The 23315-nt window shown below is 40.0% G+C and overlaps 1 protein-coding gene across 3 annotated transcripts in view; it reads left to right on the top strand.

The window, feature by feature from the left end:
- Nucleotides 1-23315, top strand: part of fhod3b (formin homology 2 domain containing 3b) — a 130252-nt gene that overhangs the window by 19336 nt on the left and 87601 nt on the right. The gene's annotated exons all lie outside the window — the stretch shown is intronic.

The raw sequence follows: 23315 nt of genomic DNA, 5'->3' as shown, positions 1-23315 counted from the left end.
CCACTTGAGACTGGCTCCAAAACAGAGTCAATCCCCCTCGCTCCTCCACAGCTCCACCATCTTGTCCAAATATGGTCACTTCTGGCTCCCAAAAAACAAGATGGCGATGGTTGTAGTGAAATTCGAAGCTTCAAAGCAGCAGTTCAAAAGCCAGTGGGTGACACTGTGGTAGCAACATCCAATATTTATACAGTCTATGAATGAAACGTAAATAACATCTGCGATATTGCCACAGCTTCTGAAGGAGCAATGATTGGAGGGGTGTATTTGTGTAAGAGTTGAGAGTGCAGTCATCAACAATCTTTCCCCAACATCGCAGACTTTAAGACTGGCTGCCACGTTAGCACACCCACGTTGTCACGATGTTTTGTTTATGCCCCCTCCATTAACATGAGTGATGAGTTGTTTACGGTCATGTATGTAATCTGTGTCATGTAGCACCATTTTGTTGAAAAGCCATAGGATGCATTTAAAGTTTTAATTAAGAAGTGCATAATTTTGTTTATGTTATTTGGTTTTTTGGGTTTCTCAAATGTACACATCACAGTGCTAGCTTAAAGTTTGTGCGTGCATGTGTGTGTGTGTGTGTACGTGTGTGTACATGTGTCATGAACCACAGCAAGACCTAATCCAGGCTTGCTTAATCATTGTCATTAGCTCTCACACACATACAGTATGGCTCTGCATGGAGGCAGAAATCTTTGCATCAGAGTCAGTGTTGGAAGGAAAGTGCTCACCCAAAGAGTAAATGGTTTATTAAACTGCTTTTTACCGACCCACCTCTGGCACAGTGCTCTGTTTCTACGAAAAATGCCTATCTGGCACCATACAAATATTTATGTCTGGGTGTTTTGCAGAATGTAGCCTCATTAGTATAAAACTACGCCGATATTTGTCTGTATGCACGTTATACAGTATTACTTGATGTATGCATCCATTTTTTCGTGGGCAACAAAAGAAAATGGCTTTGAAATAAAAGTGTTTTTTCTTAAGATGCGCAGTAGTGGTGATGGTTTGGTCTTTGTTTATATTTGTTTGACCAGGCTGGGATTTAAAGAATAAACTCAACTCATCCCTGTCTGCGTGTTAGCGGTGGCCACAGCCTGTTTAAATTGTTGGGCTGTTATTGTTGTCAGTGGACTAGATGTGGTAGCGAGAGCCTGATTAAAGCAATCCTGTGCTTGTTTTAGCATTGTCTGCAAGTACACCACATTAGGTTCCCTTTTTATGTGCCATTTTGTTCTGAGGCTGTCCGAGTTGCCGTGATGTGATGGTATAAAGACATGGAGAAAGACAGAGAGACTAAAGTGAGGGCCACTGGATGTTTTAATGGGGATACCAAGTTAAGAATTAACAAATGTCACATATGTTCTGTAATCATCAGCAGCTTTTGCAAAGTTAAGACTCCAAACAAGCTTTACTTGAGCTCATACAGATGTTCAGTCAGAAGCTGCTCCTCTGGTAATTAATGACATTTGTGCAATGCTGGCCTAACATTTGATGTGGTTAGTCTATCAACAGCAATCCAGAAAATTCTCCTTGATGAGCAGAAAATCATCTTGAACTCTGTTACAGACATACAAATAATTTTATATGGAGCCAGCTCTACATCAATCAAACATCACAGATTAGTGGGTGGTGCAAACTTTTAAAAGTTTACAAAAGTAGTTATTATTCACAAATGTAAAAAATCATACAATTTAAAGCTGAAATTAGTTGGTATTCCCCTTTAAGAGCAGGTTCATCTGTCAACACATTGATCTCAGCCGAGGAGTGACAGCTGTAATAAGAGGTGACACATTCTTAGTGGATTATCTGCCTCGTCTTTTACAACCTCTTATAATCCGGGCTCAGCACATGATTCATTGTGACCGCTGTTGACTTGTGTTTCTTTTTGGTGCTATAATTTTGTCAAATTGGTAGTTTTGATCTTCAGGTTGACAACTGAAGACTCTGTGGTTGTTAAGATGGAAGAGGATGAGCAGTAAATTCTCTGAGATTATCTTCTCTGCAAACTGTGTTGGAGGATGACTTCCTGGCTGCTATGAAAATATGCAGTGTTAAGCATGTGCTTTTCAATATTTGTTTATCTAATTAGTGTATTATTAAGTGTGTGTGTGTGTTAACTGTATGTATGTGTGTGTGGGATGTCAGCACATTGACTCAAGATGATAAGATCACCTGCGGGTTATCGTGGGGCTCCAAAACAGTGTCTGTCTTTTCCACACACTCTGCCAGATCTGTACTAATCCATCTGCAGTTTTATGAATACACATAAAAAACAATTTGAGTAGAAACCTGCCTACTAAAGGGGTACTTTGCCGATTTTCAACCAGTTTTATACCATAATTACTTGTGCAGTATGTGTCAATGAACTGCAGTATACTTCCCTGCATCTTGCCAGAACCCAGATCTCCCTGCTCATCTCTCAGCTCAAATCGTGCAAACCGGTGTATTTTTAACTGGCTCTGGGGCTGTTGCTGATATTGCAGATTTGCTCACATGACATCACCCACCAGCGGGAGCGTGCATTGGTCCAGTGTGGTGCTGTGCATTTAGGTAGTTGTAGGTTTGCTGCCTCTTGAGCTAAAGTGAATGCTACAGTCCCTTTCCTGTTTTCTCTGGTCATGTAGCACCATTTTCAAAAGTAAGTAAGTATTTGTGTCAACTGCATAGACAGCTGGGTTTTGCATAAAGGTCTAGCAGTGAAATACTTCTATAAAGATCAACTTCAAATGTAACGAGCCAAGACAGTTGCCCAAGGTTATGGCACATATCCAGTTTTTTAATGATTCAGGTAAAATTAATTCTAAGAAAATCTGAAAAATATATTAATCCATTTATTTGACCTTCTTGTCTGGATAATAAAATATCTCTGATATATCTCTGTCACAGTGCAGCACCACACTTTTGAGTCTGATTAAAGCAATCAAATATCTAGTCATGTCTTTGTGACTGGAGTGCCAAGCAAGCAGGGAATAATTAAAAACATGCATATCACATGGCACCCATGAGACACTGAGGAAGATCAAATGGCCTCTTTGACTTCCCATAAAGAGACCCCAAAATGGGATCATGGATTTAGAGTCACCCCAAGAGGCCAACCTAAACAACACTGTGCCAAAGAGGAGAAATTGGAGGCAGCAAACATCTCAGGAAGAGAAGCGTGCGGAGTGGGTCGTGCTTTTACAATCACAGCTGATAGCAAAAGTAGATCAGTGGAAGGTTTGATGGTATCACTCACCTCACACTTTCTCTCACTCTGTTTTTATATATTCTCTTTGGCCGTGAGCCCTCTAACCCCATGCAGCTAGATAACAACGTAGTTTAGGTTAATGCAGCATTTATGGGCAGCAGTACAGGACAATGTTTCTCCTCATTTTGTCTCTGCGCCTTCACATCTAAAATACAACTTTATGTTTTGTAGGATTAGAGCTAATATGCAATTTTCTTCACATACTATTCATGGTTGTGGACTACTATGACATTAATTCTCATGAGCACACTCACATGCTCATGTTCAGATGCACACAGTTATGCAAAGGCATGCACATTTTAAGAAGCCATCTGGTTCCAGTTGTAAGGCCCCTCAGTGCTGCTCCTCACCCGTCCAAAAAAGAGGGGAGCTGTCTACATTTTCAACTAAGAGGGAGTATTTTTTCTTGCTGTGTGTACACGATAGAGAGAGAAGGGTGAGCGTGCAGCCTGACCAGCGGACAAATCTGTGTTCCTTTGCATAACTTGACATTCTATAGTTTCAGTTCAGTAAATAATAATATTCTGTTCTTTTTATTCTTCTCCATTCACTTCTGACAAGTAGCCAAACTCCTATCAGAAAAATTAGATAATTGGTTCAAAATTGGTTTAACTTATATTTTACAGTCAGCTCATAACAAAATAGAGTTTTTAGAAGTGGCACATCATGACATATGAGTTGGATTGCTAAGAGTGGATGCCATGTGAACTATACCACGCTGGGGTTTACCACTGCTGTGAGACTGGAGCAGCCCGTGTTGAAGTGGACAGGTGTGTAACCTCAGTGGCCACAGACTTTAAACAGCTGACTGCCCAAAGGAAGGACAATTTGGAAGGAATCTGAGTTTGTTTTTGCTCAAACCAACATTTATTTGATGTCTGCAGAGAATTGTTTATTGTATATTTACACATGGGTCTGAGATGGTTTAGAGCTGAGGTTTGAGGTGCCTCTGCACGGCCAGTGTTTGCCCTCTCTGTGTGTCCTTAACGGAGGAGGGACAAAGAGGAGCAGATTAAAAAAATGCACATGAAGTATTTTACTCAATACTGACCGATTTAAATGCCAGTGTGATTAATGTAAGAAGTGTAGGGCTATTCTTTTTCAAACAACTTATTTTCTTCCACATAACACATAAGAGGAGCAGATTCTGACACGAATGTTTGGCATTTTTGTTGGAAAATTACTTTAACGGTTAATCGACGATCAAAATAGCTGCTGATTATTTTTTTTAGTTTCTCATATTAGTGAGTTATTGAATATTTTTTCAGCTTCAAGCCCATTATTACATTTATTTCAGGAAATAGTTTTCCTCTTGAATCAGCAGGGTCAGCAAACTTTGTTTTGTGTGTGTGTGTGCGAGTGTATGTCTCCCTTTATATCATTCTGTGTCCCCTCTTTAAATTCTGAGGTTTTTGTGGATCCGTAAATACAGTACAAGGGGAGCTTTTTGTTAGTTTATTTTTCTTTAGCAGCACTTTGTGGAGATTGATAAGCTAGGTTAATAATTGATCATTTAATCCATTCAAACCTGATCAGATCAGATCAGGTCTGAATGGATTAAATGACCATCAGAGCAGATCAGATCAAAGGATGAGAGGAGCAGCTGCTGCAAAGATGAGTGAAAGCAAATTTCTATAACCAGCACAATAAAAAGTGCAGCTGGCGTTTGGTTGTTCTGTCTGTGCCCAGAGTGCCCTCTGCACCCTGAGAGTGTGGTGCAATGAACAACCAAGCAGTATGTACAGTCCAACAGCGTACCTAATTAACATGGTAGCTCCAAATAGAAAATGAAACTGTGGCGCCAGATGTTGATATTGTGGCTTGCCTCCTCAAATGAATGTGTGGGAAACCCAGCAATCACTTCAACATTTCACCTGCTGCTCTGGTAAATGTTTTATGTTTTTTTATGCCTGTAATGTTCTAAATGTGCCTCTATACAATATGTCACATAGTGCCACCACCATCATCTGTCTCTGCACTTTTAGCAGAGTTTCAGACAGTACGTAATTCATCATCTTTGTCATATTTGACTTTGGGGTTTGTGGTTTAACTATATGGGCAGGATGAATTTGAGTGCCAGTTTTGACTAAAAAACGCAAACCTTTAACTCAGTGCTCCACTGGCCTTCAGCCAAATCTCAGTGTGCCGTGGAATTCCACCTCACATCCTCCCTCACATGTCATGCAGGCTCCTTTTCTCTCCTTCATCTTTGATGTCAGCGTCTTTGTAAGGAAACGTATCTTTCCCTCTCTGCAGCTATAAGGAGAATTATGAGAAATGCTAAAGAGAACCAAAACACTTCATATATTCTCTGTTTGCCGTTACAGTAACTGTCACTCATCCGCTGGTCTATGAACCAGCGTTGTTATTTCTTCTCTCACCTTGGATCAAGTAGTGTTGCCACAGCTGGCTGGCTTTGAATCAGTTACCATTGCTGCTTGGCTTTGAAGGAGGATTTATTGGATTTTTGTCACGTTCATGCATGGAGATCAATTTAGTCTTTAGGGTGACATCAGCTGGAAAAATAAAGTTTGACATGACCTGTTTCGGGGGACGTGACTGTCATTTTCGCACTTGTAGTGTGTAAATTGGACATTGCATTCTTGTACTTAGTCTTGAAACTGGTGTAGAGACTTTTTTCTTATCATTATTTTGGTGTAGAGAACTCTCACAATTGTGGGAGCTGTAATACTCCCGTTGCGCCTTCTCTTTCTCTTTGGTTAAATGAAAAATATGGGGACAATAGTATCCTATGGAACCCAGGAGGTGCCATGGAGAGAAAAAAAATGAGCCGATATTTTGTTATATCAAGGCTACGTTTTACTGAACTTAGTGCATGAGATGCTGCTGCGTGAAGGTATATTTTGTTTCCTGATTCTGATGAATTCATTCCCTTGTTTTTGTTAATTCGTGGGCTTAAGTTAAGTGTAACGTTATATAACATTACAGAGAGCCAGCACAACAGACCAGCCTTTCTCCCCCAAGCCTGAAGTGCAGTGTACCCGCTTCAAGAAAACAACATTGAAGTTAGCTTCTGATGCACAGCTTCTGATTCAGCAGTCAAGGGGAGCATAATTTGCAATGTGTAACGACTGATTCTCGGGTTTTTGCACCTCGTACTTCGGTGAAAGAATGTTAGACATTTTAAGTAAAGTCTCAGCATTGTCTGAAACCCACTTTCAAATTTGTGAAACCTTTATACATGAATTAACCAAATGATGGAATGAATTCAGCAAAATCAGGGAAAGAATAAACCAAAAAAGGGAATAAATTGACCAAAATGAGGGAATAAATTGACCAAAATGAGGGAATAAATTGACCAAAATGAGGTAACAAATTAATCAAAATGCATCTTGATTGAGTAAAATCTGGCCTCAGTTTATTCATTTTTTCTCTCCAGGGCACCTCCCAGGCTCTGTATTTTCCTTGTCTTACACCTCATTCTGCATCCTCCCTCTGACCTGCCACCTTCTCGTGCCCTCACCACATACGATGATGTAGTCCAAGGATATTTGCTGATTTTATGTTTCCCTGTTATCAGATAAAAAGTATCTGCTTCAATTTATGGTGTAATACAGATAAACAGTATCCTTTTTTAAATCTCTCCATGGCTCCACTCTGTGCTGTTGCTCTTGAACACCTGTGGCTTCCTATGTTTCACATTGTGCAGTGGTGGCTGGTTGGGGGCCAACAGAAACTTCAGGCATATTCATCATGAGCCATTTGGCAAAGGTAGAAAGTGTGTGGCACTTTGTGGTGATGTGTGACGTTAATGATTTGAGAGCTGTCCACTTGTGTTGTGGTTCATAACAGTGTAGCCACCCAGAGGGGAAGCATGATACACAGCTGTGGAGTGATGGAGGATATTTTAGAGCATATTATGATCCATTGTAAATATTAGCTAGGTCATCAGGTATCTGTTTCTCTTTATCAGCTTCAAACATGTTCAAGGCCAAGGAGTAACAATAGTTATTATTTTAAGAGCTGATGTAAGCTCAAGTCTAGGGCAAAAATGGGATAAGTAATATTTATATCGAAATCTGATTCGCTTCTCACTGACAACCTCACAACAAGTTATTAATTTATTTTCAATTCACTTCTTACATACATTCAAGTAATAGAGGGAAGTAACATGAAAAAAAAGTAGTACAGGGTTTGAATTTGATACCGATGAAACAGAGAAGATAAGAAATATTTTTTAATAAAATCTAAGATTTTAATGTATCTCAAGCACACTTTATAAGGGACATCACAAATTTAAATGCCAATTGCTGTATGATATGGAAATGTCACCACCACTGCACAGCCGAGTGGTCAGTACAGAGACCGTATATAAATATGGTAGCTTTTGGATGTAAACAACCTCTAACGCTTTGTCAGCCAGTTACAAGCTAAAAAGCTAGCAAACAAGATAAACAAAAAGTCAATGTTTCATCAATGGTAAGAATTTTGTTTTTATTAATTCACATATAGAAACAGCTATCAGCCTCTTGTTTAAACACTCTTAGCATTATAATGCTAAAGCACATGACCACAACAAAGTTGGGAGAACAACTTCCCAGTCTTCCAACATCATGTAAACGCAGCATTAAACCCAGCAGAAGAAGAATGATTACGTCAACTCCACAGTCCAGTGGGACCTACAGTGGTCCTACACTGCAATGGAAACACACCTACTGTCTTTATGAGGCAACTGAGGCATATTTTTATGAGACTTAAAGTACATTTTAAGCAACTGAAAATGCCAAAGCAACCTCAGTGTTCTCCCTTGGTTTTTAAATAAGGCCGAAACTGAAGCTGAAATACTCGATCCTCTCACCTCCATTCCAGACGTTTTTGGGTGAATGAAGAGCCTAGTCAAAAAAAAGAGCTCAAGCACCAGGAGAATCTGCTCTTGCAGCCCACCCATAGTTTTGAAGGGGAGCACTCAGAGTGGCTGTAGCAGGAGAAGATTGGCAAACCTTTGTTACGTTCTTTGAAGTAGAAGAAAAGAGCCATACAGTAGATAGAGAAAAAAAGAGAAGAGGCCTCAATGCCTCGTGTGAATGTCGGCCAAGAGCCTACTTAATCGGTTCAGGCATGTCAGGCAGTTGGGATGGCTCTGTGTGAACTGCAGGTTACAAGAGGATTCAGCGTGTCCGTCTGAAATGCATGTGGCACACGGTCCTGAAGTGTCTTACAAATGCAGAGCACTCGTGCAAAGCATATGAACATGTGAAGCTTTTATCACATACAGTACTGATGGAGGGAAATTAACGTGGAGAATGTTGTCAAGTTTTGCATGTATTGTCAAATTTTGTGGGAAAATAGCACATCACATTTTAGCACTAATTTCATTTGAACAAACAGCTTACTCAATCTTATTCTGTGGTGAGAGTAAAAGAAACATTGTCTGTTTTTGCTTAGTCTGGATTATAAAGAGGAGTGAAAATCTCTATTGGTATGAACCATAAGTGATGTGTCCTGAAGTTGTGAGGAAAAGCGAGCCATGTTTACATCATTGTTGTGGTTAAAGCTGTGTAAAGTTAAGTCTCATCTTTCAGTGAATATGTCAGACTTTGTTGTGATCCATTCAGATCTATTCATATGTGTTCTATGGTGGTTTTCTCAGTGGTCACTTAAGGATCATTGAACACACAAAGCGTTAAAATGTTTTGCTTAGACCTCTTGTTTATAAGATAAAAGCCTACATATAAGCCTTTAATCTCAGTGTTTGGAAATGTGAAAAATGTTTGAATCTCTCCCAGTGTCTGGACCTCAGAATTCAATGACATCAGTGGCTGCTCTCTCTGCTTGTTCTATGATGAATGCCTTTTGTATTAGCGAGGTTCAACACAAAGCTAAGAGAGGCCGTATAGGGTTTCATTCAGAATTTGCTCTTCATACACACACGCACACAAATACTAAATACAGGGGGTGGACACAACATGCAAACATCTGTTCAATTTAATGGATTGCATTATCCTGTTTTACATTACTTTTTTGTTTTTATTTTAAGAGGTCGGGGGGTAGGAAGAAAACAGAAGTAAAATATAATGCAATCCATTGAAATGCCAACACAATCTAAAGCCTTAATCAGCTGCTTTCTGACAACAAAAAATACACAGAGGTTTTACAAAAGTAGAATCATATTGTTCAGGTGTTCTTGTTGTCACTCGCTGTACCTATATAAAAAAAACATATATAGGAAATAACACATAAAAAGTAGCTTTATCTTCGAAATACTACATTGCATATGCAACGGCATGTGCCAATAGCTATATTATATAGTGTGTATTATATATTACTAGCGAGATCAGATAGTCTGCATCCAAAAGCAGATATGTCAAGTTTTAGTGACAATGACAGATGGGCAAGTAGCAAAGCCACAAGTCTAACAATCTGAGATAAAACAAATAAAATATAAAAACTGGAGCATGAACCAGTGAAACAAAAAGGAACATAGGATGTGTGCTCCATCACCCCTATTCCTAAATCTGGACAAAAGCGCTTTACACTTTGCCTTTCATTCACCCACTCACACACACACACACACACACACACATTAACATATTGATGGGGGTGGAGCTTGGGGTTCAGTTGTCTTGCTCAAGGACAATTCAACAGTCTCTAACAGAAAAGCAGAGGATCAAACCAGCAACCTTGTGGTTAAAGGACAAAGTGTTGTGCCTCCTGAGTCATAGCTGCCTCAAACCAAGGGACAGTGTCTGCCGGCAGTCCTCAAACATTATGCTGGATCTGTAATGGTGTAGAAGATATTCATTGGTAACTTCTTACTTTGTTCTCAACAGAGGCGGAGGCAGAGGGAGGGAGTGAAGAATTCAAGTCATCAATTTTATGGCATAGACTACTGTTGACCTTATGTAGCAAAGCTGGCGAGTAATTTTTGGTGCACTTTATAAATACAGTCATTTTAATTTAGTTTGGCTACTTCATGCATAGAGTGCGATATTATGTGTCATCATGAACCACATATTAGCCCCAGACTCCCTCCTAACTTTCCACTCCTGCAGCTCAGCACAGCCTACTGTGGCAGGCAACAGGAGCAGCTGTGTCGAAAGGAAGTCATGAAGGAAGACGAGTATGGTTTCTTCTGTTCATCTGTCTGTGTATTTTGGCAGCTATTCTAGATTTAGTCCCATTTGTTATCTTTTGATGAAAATGCTTATTAGTTTTTGTCCCATTTTAGTCATTTTTATGCCTTCATAGTTTTCATTTTGTCCAGTCTTAGTCAATGACAACTCTCTGAAAAAAGTCATTATTTTTTTTCTTCGACTTAGTTAGATTACAATGCATTGTATTTTCCTTTCTGTCAAAAATTAAAGTGTGTCCATGAATCTATTGTTTATCTCAGACTAAACCCTCTTTATGTTGAGGCCATCGTGTTGTTGACATTATCTCGCTCTCAGTTTGGGACATCATCACCTGTATGGCTGACATTCTGTGATTTTGATACCTCAACTAATTCAACCCATGGCATTACTTTTAGTTTGACAGTGAGACTAGATGCGTACTTGGGGAAAATGACATGCATTTTGAATGTCTGATAGCCCACCACTAACATTTTAGTCAACGACATATACTAACTCCTAGGTTTTTTTGTGGGTTTTTTTTCCTGCTGTTGTTGTTGTCAAGATTTATTTATCTCGTCAACGTCTTGTCTTAGTCATGAAAAAAAAAGTTATTGATGAACATTTTTTGTCATAGTTTAGGTTACCAAAATTAGCAACTGATCTGTGTGGAGACACATCAGACCTCTAGGTGCAGTGTTTACTTCAGAACTGAGGTCAGGATCATCAAGACTGAGGGTTAGAGAGTGGTGTCTATCTGTTACAACACAGCAGATTTTATGAGACATTGATGTGTTTATGGCACTTGTTAAATTGTCCCACACGAAAAGATACTTAACCTTAGCTATTTATCCTCACAATTATTTATTGATTAGTCACAGCACAAAAAAATGAATGGATCATTAGGCATGTGAGTTTATTAAAAAGTCATTACAGTAGGCCAAAATTTAGTGAGTGACTCAACACTGCTGTCTAGGCATGCTAAGTCTGTGCACACACCTGCTTTCTGACAACTGCTGTCTGCAACCCTTTGTTCCTGTGAGACCCTGCCACGGGAGAGAGGTCAGACCTCTTTGCATACGCAAACACATTCATCACATTTTGAGCAGAACAGCTAGATTCCAGTCACATGAGTGACTACTGGAAATGTTTATAGTATATGGGAGATTTTTTTCTCACAATAGTCAAATTCTAGAGTCCTGACATTAAGTAAAGAACAAATCATAAGAGACAAACTCTCATACAATGCAGAGTAGATGTGTAGTACTGGTGGTCAAAAAAGGTTAAAATACACTTTTATTGTCCTTGCAGCTACATGATACCTTCAGCTATTCTTAATACATAATCCCTTGTTTTGTCATCCTCCCTTGAACAAATGTAAGCACTTTTCTACTCCAGGATGCATCTTCACATACCTCAATGTCAAAACTTGTCTTCAGTCCTCTCCTGGATGACTGAAAAGAAAGCAATGTGTTGACATGCTTTCAAGAATCTTCCCCCACTTCATACTGATCAGTAAAATTAGACCATGACCTCCAACTCCTAAAAGTCAGCTGTTGCAGACTGTAGGAGCTCCCAGACTTCCGAAAATGACTCTGAATGAGCCCCCCCACCCTGCCATATGCTGCCATCCGAGACTTTTGTGTCTCAGCATTTAGAGGAAGTGTTACAGCTCAACCTGCCGACCAGACATGAGCTTCTGCCGAGGCTTGTCCTGAGACAGACACTATAATTTCACTTTATTGGAACAAATACAACTGGTGTTTTCTTCAAACTTGGCATACAGTGATAACAGTTAGGTTTAAAAAATTTGTTTGGGCATGACTGCATATTGCCATTGTGACATTTAATACCTACAGAAACAGATGAGTGTTCTTGATGTACAGCCATCTGGTTTATGTGTTCCTGATGCAGGTTTGCATAATGAAAAGACATAAAAGGGACGTCTCCCATTTCAGCTCTTGAGGGACGTGACATATTGTCCTGGTTTCCTTGACAAGCTAAGGGTAGATCTCCTACCTCTGACAGCAGAAAGCCAGGGTCAACTAGGGTTAACCCTGTCTAACCCTCTGGGCCACCTGGAGACCCCCTCTGAACAGCTCACCAGGATTATCCCACACCCTGCTACACATGAGCTGCACACATATTGAGGGCCATGGAGGTCATTTCTGTCTCTGTGTCTCTCTCACACACACACATACACATACACTCTCTCTGTGTCTTTGATGCCTATGTTCTTGGATGCTGATCCTGTAAATACTATAGGATGAAAGGGCTGGTTTGGCACAGGCCTGTTTGACCTCTATAGCTTCAGCGATGGAAGTTGGCTGCTCTCCTTTTTGTTTGGGTTGACGCTTGAGGGAAGCTGTCACCCCTGAGGTCAGCCGGCGAGGGCGGGCTGAGTGACTGGAGGACCACCTCCTGTCACCATTAAATGATTTATGGAGACGAGACACAACCCCAGCTCCTGTAAGCTACATTGAACACTGATGCCATACTTGAAGCCATGATATCATTTTAGTCTGCTGCCTTCCTGTGGTGTTTTGGAGGGCATAGTTGGAATGAAAATATTATTTTTATTTTACATGAGTTGGGCTGATTTCCTTCCAAGACATTACCGTTTGGACATACAGTAGATACCTGCTTAAGGAGATTATGTTTGGTAATGCTAATGTTTGACAAAGATAAAACTATAAAACCTTTTTTATTTCATTTTTCATTGGCACACAGAAGAAAGAGGTTAAGTGAAATCCAGTCTCATGTATTTCTTCCTGTGGAAAGTTCCTGAATAGGAGGAATGATATTTCATTCCCAGTCTGGGACATTTCACATATGTCAGTTTTTTATGGCTTAATTCTGCATTAATCTGCTGCCCCATATTTTTGTTCAAAACCGCTTTTCGTGCCCCCCGTTTCTAAATTGAGAAAGATGATTTTAGAGGGAGAGAAAAAGACAAGGAGGAATGTTCCCCTGCTAAGACGTCATGTGGTGTGTGACTGTGCACACCGCCAGGCCGGGCTTTCCAGGCCCTCTCAGAGGGACAGGCCTTTCCTGGAAATCTCAATTTACCTCTGAATGATAGAAAAGGGACAATGTATCACAGGCATGCACGTCTAAATGAAACAAGGAGTTACTGGGGAGCCAGAGCAATTAGTGAAAAGTTATAGTGAGACGAGTAAATGCACTTACAAATTAATTTGATTTGTTCACCTTTTTGTACTTGATGACATCCTTATTATTCTTCACCTTTGGTATCATGTTGTCAAGCCCAGCTGAACATCGTGTGTCTGGTTCTTTATCTTCTGAAATCTTTTAAAAAACACTCTCCTCTCACATGGCTGGTCCCTGTTTCTCTCATCTATAGTGACTAACTATAGACCTTGAAGGCATATCACATAGTACAGCGCTATGGATCTCAGTAGAGGTCTTGAGCCAGCTCTTTTTCGTCTGTTCCCCATCAGGCAGGCTGCCTCAGCAGGGCCTCAGCCTGCCCGTGAGTGGAAATCTTTGGCCCGTGTTATCTTTGGAAAGTGTCGAGTCCACAGAAACCCAGGAGCATGGAGTCCAGTGTCAGTTAGACATCCTGGGCTTACTATTACTAAGGAAAGATGGAGATTTTGTGCTGCAGAATAAAGATGAGTTGAACAAAGCAGTAGAAAATATTAAGTGCCATCTATAGTTTTAAAACAGAGAGAAAACATTTCCCTGCCTGGTTATTTGACTGCATTTAAGGGGAACGGATCAGTGTTACAGTTTATTGAACATTTTTGGAAAGACACAAACAACAAAGACCTCAGCCATGATGATGCAACTTGAGCGCTCTCATGACACTGAGAGCTATATGGTCCGATAAGATGGTCCAAGAGTGGACGTTGTATCTAACTGACACAGTTAGGATTTTTTTGTCATGAATAAGCCGAGGGAATGTGGGACAAAGAGCTCCATATGTGTAGTAGACTGTAGTGTAACTCAAGTCCTGTAGTGAGCAGGGCCTCATCCACTTAATGCAGGAATCCATCTCATTCTCCCTGTCTATATTGCTGTGATTTTTTCCCTTCATAATGACCCCCAAGAGCCAGCGGGAGATTGGATGGCCTCCTATACATTGAGCATGTTGTGGCGGGGCATGACAAATTAGCACCCTGCGGAAATGCTGAATTTCTATGGATGTTTGTCTCATCAAAACAGCATGGCCATTTCCTGACTTGGCAAACAGAAGGCTCTGGTATAATGGAACATTCATAAGACTTTCAGACAGGGACAGTTTCTCATCAGATCTACTGTTTGCTTTTGATGCAAGAGTTTATCTCATTGTTATTACACAATTTCATAGTTTTTTAACTGGTTGTGTATGGAAGCAGATGTAAGTGCACTGTGTATTTAAATAAGCTATAGTACACTGCATTATCTGCTGAATTCTATTTTTAACTCTAGTTACTAGAGTTACTAGTATCAGTTTCTACCCCAGGCACTACATACTTGAATATTTTATTGTGTTCTTAACTTAATCTTATTATGTATCAGTATTATCATATATTACCTTATCATAAATTCAAGATATTACGTAATGTAATACATATACACCAAATATACTCCTGCTTTTTATTCACAATTGGGCAAAGGAAGAAATATTTTTAAAATGACTACAACAAGTCTCCGATTTATGTATTTTATACAAAGTACAGTAAAACTACAAATTAGCTGATCTTAAATTTAGACGCAAAACCTCAAAGGTATTCAATTTAGATCATTTTAGGGTATTGTTGGGTATTGAACTGTGTACTTTTAAAGGTACTGACTGAATTATGTTGGTACTACAAAGTACCAATTCAGGTTATATCAACTGTTGCCAAATTTGGTACCTTATAGCACACCTGGGTTCACCCCTAAGCTGGAAAGCCACCTGCAGAAATCCACAAAGCCACTCCATTCAGAAAGGAGGCAGAAGCACCGTGAGATGCCCCAAAGCAGGGAAGCCGGCCATGGAGCTCCATCGGCTTCCTAGCAAGCCAAAACTACTGCTACATCATCGATAGCTGCCATTTATGTGGTCTATTCTATTTTCTATTTTTTTATTTTAAAAGGTACCATTGGGTCCTGGCACTGAATTGGAGACGCCAGAACTGGTACAGGTTATCAGTTTAAATGTGAACTGTATGCAACCCTACTTTGGATTAGCTTATTTGTAATGTTATACTGTGTGTTTAATTTAAGCCATTGAGAAATATATAAATACGCCAAAATCTATTTGCAGCGCTGTCCTTTAATACAGTTATGTTTCCTCTTTTACTGGAGGAATTATTTGAAATGTCAGACGCAGGCAATTAAATGTGACTATTATTCTTATCATCACCAGACCAAGCACTCCGTGTCACTTGATCTGCTTGCGTGACTAAAATATCACATCAGCTGTGCTCATAATACAGCAGATATTCACAGATAGATAAAAAGAGGTAATGAAAGAGTGACCTGGATATTAACAGAGGGGCTTTGTTATTTGTTATTTGTCGTTTAGAGTCAAGCTGAGCATCAGCAGTGGGAAACTGTGGTTCACCACTTGTCATGTGCCACGTGTGTCTAATTCAACATACTGCATTTTTATCTCATGCACTTTTGCTTATATTTAGCATAACCCCAGTCTGTTCTAACTGCTCAGCTGATGACTCATTAAGAGTGTTTGCAACGGTGCTAATTTATTTTTTGATCTAACCCACATATATTCTGGGTGTAGACAGGTCTCACTTTCCTCTCACATACATGGAGCACACCGACACTGTATCAGCTCTCTCCTGCTGATAAGTTTAGTCACACGATCTATGTTTGGTGATTCAACCAATAATAGATCATGGAGAGCTGCGCAATAACATTTATAAGATATCATAGATATTATAAAGAGAGAAGATGTGATGTCATGAAATAATGCTTATTAATTCCTCCAATCCATTGCTTTTCAGTGCAGGACCACATAGTACTGATTAAAGTTTAACCTTTCTGTCAATTTCAGTATTATGTAACATACCATGTGCACTCCTACTTTAGCCAAGGTGAGGCACAAAGTTGCTTACACTGCTATTCATGCCTTGAGTGAGGTAGTGTTTTCTCCTGGATGTGCTATGCTACAGTATTCCACCACCCATTAAATTGTGACATGAGGGGAAATCAGGTTGATGGCTTTACAGGATGTCCTAGGAATTTCGGTCATTCTCGGTAAAGCTCAGAAAAAGAGGAAAGCAGGGAAAAGCAGTTGAGACCTGTGTTTAATTTAGCATATAATATCCACATATGGCAGTGGTGTACAAGTCTTTGATTGCTTTAACCCTTTCAATAAGAACCACTTATTTTATTTCACTTATGTGTTTCATCCAAAGAGTCCAGATGAGGTTTTTGTGCTGTTCAATAGGAAAGCAAAAGAAAACACGTGTTTCTCTCTATATAGGAATGTTTTGTTTTATACATTGAGACTACAGAGAGAGAACAGAAAAACTACAAATATGGATTAACTAAGAGGGACTGGAGCCTATTTTCTGCCTTTCTGACATCTTCAGTTCTCAAAGAAATACTGTAATACAAGTCCTGAGCCGTGTAAATGAGGAGATTTGACTGTGAAGGTGTTGGAATTCACCCTGATGTTCTGTAAACCACTCTTGAATTTGTTTAGCTGCATGAATGGGGGCTTTGCCATCTCTTAACACACTTAGGGAACAATTCATCAAAAGGTGAACCTGGTCTTGTAAAAGCTCTTCACATCTCTTGGTGTTTACACCAGCTAACATCAGACCTAATGTCTGGCATGAGATGGCCACAGATCCACCATGCTGCTGTACATGTAGGGAAAGGGTGAAAACAACTTATCACACCATATTACTTTTTCCAGTACTCTGTGATGCCAGAGTGTATGTCATTTCGTGTTAACCTTGGATATGGGCCTACAGTAAGTGATTTCCAAATGGCAGCACAGCTGTTAATATCATCTTTTCAAAGCTGATGACAGTTTTTGTTTGGAAAACTGCAAATTTTAGACCATACTTTAATGCTACTACATTTCATCTATATTTCTCTGACTGAGGTTGCTTACATGTTTGAATCATGACATCAGTATTTTTTTTTCTTTTGGGTTTGGGATGATTGGTGACTGATTATAATTGCGTTTTGGACGCACCTCTCTGCTAATGTTTCCTTTGAAAACACGATTGTCAAACCCATACTGATATTTGGCATTCAACACATGACTACTCTTTGTAGCTGCCTTCATAACTGTAATTTAGTCACTTCAAAGTTAACGTCCTCTCCACGTTGTGATTCCAGTTTGGTATGCCCACAGGCCATGATCAGGTCATCCTCTTGACTACAGCAAAAAACATAAGGTAAAAGTGAACATGTCATCACCTAGGAATAATGCAGTCCACAAATGTGTCACCTTAATTTGTAGCACTGCAAAGAGGAGAAATTCCCCCTCTAACATTCTAACATCTCATCAGTGGTGTCTGAGGTTTTGTTTGTGATGGACAGATGATGATGCGTACAAATGAACAGACAGAAAATAATTCCCCCGCCCCTGCATTTCACTTTTGGGACAAAACAATGCAACAACACAAAAATATGGGTCAGCGGAATCAGATGATTATGTCCCATGGCTCACAGCATTATAAGAGACCTTTATTTTGCGTTAGTCATATGAACTATTACAGCTGTTTGGAAAGTCTGTGGTGTCCAGAGGGGAGACAATTGGACACAAACTCAAACTCCACACCCAGCATTGCTACGTAAAATCTGATTTCAAATAGCTAATCTCTTAAAGCTGGGGTAGGCAGTTTTTTGGAAAAGGCAAAAATAGACAGAATTTTAAAATACACATATTCTTAAGCTCCTTCCACCAGATGGACATGAGCATATGCATTCACTCAATACAGCAACCTGTACGACTGTATTCATTTCAATCATCTTGTTCGTGATTGTGATCCCGTTGACATTATTGCAGCAATTCTATGAGAGTTGTTGTCCTTTTTTTGCAGACTGTGAGCCTATAAAGCCCTTTGAGATGACACACTGCAATTTGATCCTCTAGATAACATTAGCTACATAAACATGAACTTCAATAAGCTGCAACCATAAGCCTTGGCTTCAGTTAGAAGTCTAAACAAAGCAACATTGCGTCTTCATGTCTGCAACGCTTCGCCACCATTGGCACATATTTTGTCTTTTAATTATCAGCCTCTCTTTTAACCTTTCTTTTTTAAAAGTCCATCTTCCTTTTTTGTGGTTGCTTTGCACTATAGGCAGTTGTTGCCAATGCTGAAATAGTAACTTTTTCTGCAGGAGTTTCTGTCATTAAATCAGGCTTTCACCATCTAAAGGAGCATGCACGTACATCCACATTTCAGAGCAGCCACTTGGAATGTTCTCTTTTTGAAATGACCTGGGATTGACCAAAGTCTCCTATCACGGGCTAGATTTTCTAAAGCTTTTAAACAGCCAAGAGGAAATGGAAAAGTCAAGTTTTCTCTTAGATCACCAGAATTACAACTGGCTGAAAGGTTATTATGACTTTATGCCCTATGACCCCAAACAAAAAACCTGCCTACCCCAGCTTTAAACACTGAAAATCCTTAAATTAGGACACTGACCGATTGTTTATTGGTGAGAGATAACAGTTTGAAAAGCAAACAAATAACTGCTACCAAGCAAATTTGTAGGGACAAGCAGCTCCACTGTGGAAAAGAACTGCGGTGCAAAGGCCAGTTTTGGCAGTAAATAAAAATAATAATAAGAATAATAATAATAATAATTGCACTTTTCACAATGCTCAAAGACGAAGGTGAAGGTAAGGAGGAGCAGTTTTTACTGAATGCGGTGAGGGATGGGGAGCCAATGGAGGTTCAGGGGGATGGGGGTGATTTGGTTGTGGGAAGAGGTTTGAGTAAAGAGTTGGGCAGCAGAGTTTTGGATGTATTAGAGTGTATTTAGAGCTTTGGAGGTGGAACCGAAGAGGATGCTATTACAGTAATCTAGACGGGAAGTGACGAAGGCATGAATGAGGTTTTCAGCGAGAGAAGGAAAGAGACGGGCAAAGAAGGGCGATGTTACAGAGATGGAAGAATGCGGTTTTGGTGATTTGATTAATGTGGGGTTCAAAAGCAAGATTTTTGCCGAAAATCGCGCCAAGGTTGCGGATGTGAGCGGAGAGAGACAGGGTGTAGTTATCAATGGTGACAGAGAAGTGAGGGGACTATGTGAGTGATTTGGAGCCAATAATAATGAATTCAGATTTGTCAAATCTGAAGAAGGTTGAGAAAGTTTGTCTGCATCCAGAGTTTGATTTCGGACAGACAGTAAGAGTGGTATGGGTTTGAGTAGAGATGATTTTGGTGGAGATGTAGAGTTGTATATCATCAGCATAACAGTGGAAGTGGAGGCCATGGCGGCGGAGTCCATAATTATTGCCCGGTGATCTGAGATGTGGAGATTGAGACTGGATAAGTGCTGGATTGAGAGACCAGAGGAGCAGACCAGATCCAGAATGTGCCCACAGTTGTGGATGGGAAAGTTGACAGTGGCAGATTTACAATTTGTGTTGTCAATGTGAAGGTTAAAGTCTCCAAGGAGGAGGACAGAGGGTGATATGGCAGATAACTAGGTGACAAAGTGGGAGAAGTCAAATAGAAATGAGGGGTTAGGTTTGGGGGGGGGGGGGGTAGACAATAGCTGTGACCAGGGAGGTTGGAGTGGGGAGTTTGAAGGCTAGGTGTTCGAATGAATAAGCAGTAGAAATGGTGATGGGGATAATGTTAAAGACATGTTGATGGAGTTTGGGGACGAAATATTGTAGTTAAATAAACGGCCGGAGCTTCTGTGACAACAGGAATGGAGGTCTGTGTGGTTGTGGAAGTGTTGTGGATCCGTGGTAAATGTGAAAAGTGGAGGAATGATGGAATACGGGTAGAAGAATATCCAGTACAGGAGTTGTTAGAGAAACTTACAATGGAGGGCCCAGATATTGGGCCCGCTGCAGTGGATTCAGCATGGTAAGTTTTCAGTCCGGTTTTGTCATCTTCAGACGGAGGTTTTGGTGAGAGAGGTCCATGAGAGGGAAGGCAGCAGGGTCTATGGATGAAGGTCTAAACCACGGAGGTTCCTTGACAGGCCCATTAAAGTCTGCAAACTTCACACAAACTGAATTCACATGTTCGTTTGCATAGCTCCCTGGGACTTTATTGCTGTTGTCTGAGGTTTTGAACATGTCAGTAAGAAGTAATGAATATGATGTTAGTGTTTTCTTTTAACTCATTTTATTGTTTGTTTGTTATACTGTTGTGGTCACAAATTGCTGGGGAGGACATATTTGGTATGTTTCCATGCACTGAAGAATACAAGAGGCTGTCATTTTCTCTTGATCTCTGTTGGATATTCTTACAAGCATTATAATCTTGTCAAACAAATATCCTCATTCTTTAATGATTATATTCTTATTTTCCCTGTCATTGTGTAATTTTCTGGTGTTTTGCCGTGCTGGGCATTCACATCAATATAACAAGACAGACAAATTGACTGGACTCCTATTTTAGCTCATAGAAATGTGGCAGAGTATCTTTGTCGTTGTTGTTTTTGGCTTTTTTAGGGTTGGCGCAGTGGTTCAGTGGTTAGGCCGTATTCACATCATGTTGAGTGAAGAGATTGAAAAGATTCTAGTGGTTATAAAATAAAAGTGTTTACCTTATTAAATAACCCAAAATGGTAATTTCCATCCATGTTATGTATAGACAGATTGTAGTATGAAGTACTTTGCTAGGGTTGTATAATCTGTAAGATGGCATTGCATTGGGTTTAGATCCCATAACATGTGAGATATCAGTGTTAATACGCAAGGTACAAGGTAGATTTATTGTAATTTTTCTTAAATGTTGTTTAAGAAGAAATTATATTAAAGTTGACCCTAAATCCTGCTACAGCTTTTTGGCGTCGAAGGAAGAGTTGAGGGGTCTCACAGCCTGGGGAAAGAAGCTGCTCCATAGTCTGATGGTCTGCAGCAGATACTTCTGTATCTTTTTCCAGATGGCAGCAGGGTGAACAGACTGTGGCTGCTGTCTTTCAGTGTCCTTTGAGCTCTATGCAGATCTCACTTCACCGAGGTCACTGATGCTCTGTAGATGGGAACCAGTGATGTTCTGGGCAGTTTTAATTACCCACTGTAGAGACTTCCTGTCCTGGGCCGTGTACCAACCATGCCAGTTGGTGATGTTTCCAGTCAGTATGCTTTCTATTTCTCCTCAGTAGAAGTTAACCAGGATCCTTCCTAAGTTTCTGTAGGAAGCAGAGCCTTTTCTGTGCTTTTTTAACCTGGGTGGTAATCTGTGATGACCAAGATAGGTTCTCTGTGATAATTCTTGGATAATTTCAAGGAACTTATAGCTGTTCACCTGCTCCACCTCAGCTCCGCTGATGTAGACAAGGGTGTGTGTCTTTGCCTCCTTCTTAAATCAACAATCAGCTCCTTGGTTTTGCTGACCTTGAGCAGTAGGTTGTTCTCTTTGCACCACTCTGCAAGATTGTTGATTTCCTCCCCGTATGAACTCTCACTGTTGTTTGTAATATGGCCAATGATGGCGGTGTCATCCCCATACTTCACAATAGAGTTCTTCTGGAAGTGCAGTCATGGGTGTACAGTGTGAACAGGAGGGGGCCGAGCACACAGCCCTGGGGGGCTTCGGTGTTGAGCACTAATGCAGAGGAGGTGTGACTGCCAATCCTAACGCTCTGGGGTCTGCATGTGAGGAAGTCCAGTATCCAGTTGCAGAGTGTTGTACTGAAGCCCAGAGTGGTGTCATATATGTCATATATGCAGTATTACTAGTACGTTACTGACTTATCGTACAATGTGAACATTACCTCAATTGTTTTGCTGACCTTGATATTGCTTGTTATGTTTGCTTGTGTTTTTCTTAATGTTAAGCCATCGTGATGCCAATTTTCCCAATCGTCATAAGACTTGGACACAGCGATTCTCTGATTTTCACTCCATCCTGAAAAATGTATCACTACTTAAAAGAGGACACAATGTAGCTTACTGCTAGCCTGCAGCTGCACTGCACTGCAGTCCTGATAGTTTGTAGTTTTACTTTCCAACAACTTCATCCTATTTCATCCCACTCCGTGAATTAACTGGTTAAAAGCCCGGCTCCAAGGACGTCCATCCCCGTAGGCCAACAACAGCACACCAGCCAGATTATGGAGGTAACTATTGTATTCCTGGAGCTTCGCTAAGCTTGTCTGTTAGTCACAGGCGGCATCATTAGGTTTTGTTTTTATTGGCCAAATTTTGTATTATGTCTCAAACTTAATGACTTTGGGCTACTCCAATAAAGGTTATATTGTTTTATACATGCTTTCTTAGGTATATTAACAAGTGTTAATAACTTTTTTAAAAATATGTTAAATATTTTTTATATTCCAACGTCTGAATAATTAAAAGTTCATTGTTCTTTGAAAGGGTATATTTGCATTATTATGCTAATATATTATCCATATTTTAGTGGCATAAAATTGTCTCAAAATAACAATGATTACATTTATTGCAATTATTTCTTGGAAAATGTATCGTCCAACAAAAGTAATCATTCTAACAGACCTTTTTGATATCAGGAATTACTGAACACAAAATTCAACAAATTCAATTCCAGTTGGTTTTTCCACTTGGATGTTGAGATCAGTTGTATAAAATGAATGGTACATTGCAGCTTCTATAATGAGTGCATGGCATCAGCGCTTGATGACTTACAGCAAAAAACTTCCCATGTTTGATCCAAAATCTGAGCAGTTCCTTTCTCTGTCGAGTCTGCATGACCTCCCTGTGTTCGTGTGGATCTCCTCTGGGAGCAGATATATGGGTCAGATGAATGGGAAACTCTAAACTACTCACAGGTGTAAATGTGGGTGGAACTGTGTTTCTCTCTCTGTGTTAAAGATGTACTAGCCACCTGTCCAGGCTAGTCTTC

This window comes from Plectropomus leopardus, chromosome 7, assembly GCF_008729295.1.
Source record: "Plectropomus leopardus isolate mb chromosome 7, YSFRI_Pleo_2.0, whole genome shotgun sequence".
NCBI lineage: Eukaryota > Metazoa > Chordata > Actinopteri > Perciformes > Serranidae > Plectropomus > Plectropomus leopardus.
This window is presented reverse-complemented; position numbering and strand designations above follow the sequence as displayed.